Genomic DNA, 2,056 nt, shown 5'->3' on the forward strand with positions numbered 1-2,056 from the left:
CTCTTACTCCCCCTCCCCCACTTCCCAACACACTCCCAGGGAATAATTAAGGAAATTCAGCCATGTTTTGTCTCTGGAAAGAAACAAAAATAAATCTTGCATTGCAAAAGGAGTGACTGCCAGGCTGTTACATCACAGCACCACGAGATTGCTGCCTTAGATAACCATACGCACTTCAGAGAAGCATCATCCCAAGCAGCAGCACAGTCCCCCAGACATGCATCCTGCAACTCAGTCCAAAATGGCCAGAAAATATAGTTGCCAGACGCTCCTGAAGACACTTGTCAGGCAAAGTACAGGATGACCCCCACCCATAACAAAGGCAGTGTCCGCTGAATTCTTACAAAACTGGGCAAAGGCAGAGAGCAGAAGAGGTCAAATCAAGCCATATCTGTCTCCGTGAGTCTCTCTCACTGCTTGACTGCAGCAGGAAATGGCGGGTAACTACTTCTGAACTTGGTTGGTGCTAGATGTGCGACCTGCTCTCTGGCCCAAGAAAGAGAGTTGCTAGGGGCGAGTGTGGCAGGGTGGCATTGTGGCTCTGAGTTGTAATGGACTCCAGGAGGAGGAGGGAACCCAGTCTCCCCCATTGTGAAGCGTGCTTTCACTGTGCTGCACAAGGCGCGAGAGCAGCAGGCAGTGCCAAGGTTCCAAATAGCATCCAAAATTAAATCAGAGTCCGAGTCAAAGGATTCCTCAAAGTTCCAATTTATAAAGAGAGCCATGTTGGTACATCTACGAAAACCCAAATCTGAAAGTTTCCCGGTTTTCCCACCCAGTTGAAAGTTCAAGATCTTACCCCCACACCCACAAGTCCATCACATGATCTAATCTGCCATACTGGCAGCTTTCACCCATCCAGTTCCAGTCACGTGCAGAGTTGCAGAGACAAAGGATGACTTTGGCTTTCTATAATTTTTTTTTGTTACTGCTGCATATCACACAGCTCCATATAATCCCCCTCTAATTTTCCCACAATAGAAAATGCATAGTAGAATAATAGAAAGTGTGGCAGGTCTGAGGTCCAAAAGAAAAGATGGCTTGCAGGCCTGACAGGCAAGGCATTGGGGGGGGGGGTATTGGGTCTTCCCCCTGCCCCACACCAAAAGGAAAGCAAGCCAAGTTTCTCCTCCTTCAAGCCTCCCCACCCTTCCCCCTGCTCCCTGCTCCCTTTGCCCTACCCCCCACTCAATCCCACTTTGGGACAGAGGCACACACACTGGAAATGCAGGTTGGGGTGACATCATAGTGTGTCTCCTGACACTCCAGCTGTCAGGTACTCCTCCAGGCACAGCTTGCTGAGGAGGGGGAGAACAGCCCTGTTGCCTCCGCTTCCGCCGCCTCCACAGCCCCAGCCATCACTGCATGGCTTCCTCAAAAGCGCAGTGCATTTCAAAAGTGGCAGCTCGTGTCTGAAGGTGCCAAACAGGGTCCTGCTGTGAGAACCAGGCCAAGCCTCTCTACCATCTGACTCACCAATGGGAGCACTTCTGCCGGGCCAGCCGCCCCACTTTCTGCTGGGCTTTTGTGCTCGGTGCTTGGCCAGGGAGGGGATCGCTTTCCTACACCGCCCCCTTCTTTCTCTTGGCCCAACCGACAAGGGAAGAGGAAGACCAAGCTTGGGGGATTACCCCACCCCACAAGATCTACCCCCACCATTCTCTTACATCCCTCTGCTCGCAGCAACAGCAAATGTACCATGATGAAGGTGGAAGCTTGTTGCCACACAAAGGCAAGTACAAAAGTGCTTCTCTCCTGCACTAAGGCTCTGTTCATTGCCTCTGCCGCAACAGTGCAACAGCTTTTTCATCCTCTGCCACAACAGGGAGAGAAGAAACACAGCAGAGGGGTGAAAGAGCTGAAAGATGAAATCAATTGCTAAATGCTGAATTTTAGGTATTAGCAAATTGAAATGACCCTTCCAGTAAAAAAGGGCAGTTTGGAGTTACGCCTGGATTTTTACCAAATATATACTTGCTTCCAAGTGTACGATGTCAGAGATGCATGTTCTGCTACGTTGAAGCTACACCTGTGAAATTCTCTAACGGACAAGGCA

The sequence above is a fragment of the Natrix helvetica genome (assembly GCF_964273705.1).
Source record: "Natrix helvetica genome assembly, chromosome: Z".
Taxonomy (NCBI): domain Eukaryota; kingdom Metazoa; phylum Chordata; class Lepidosauria; order Squamata; family Natricidae; genus Natrix; species Natrix helvetica.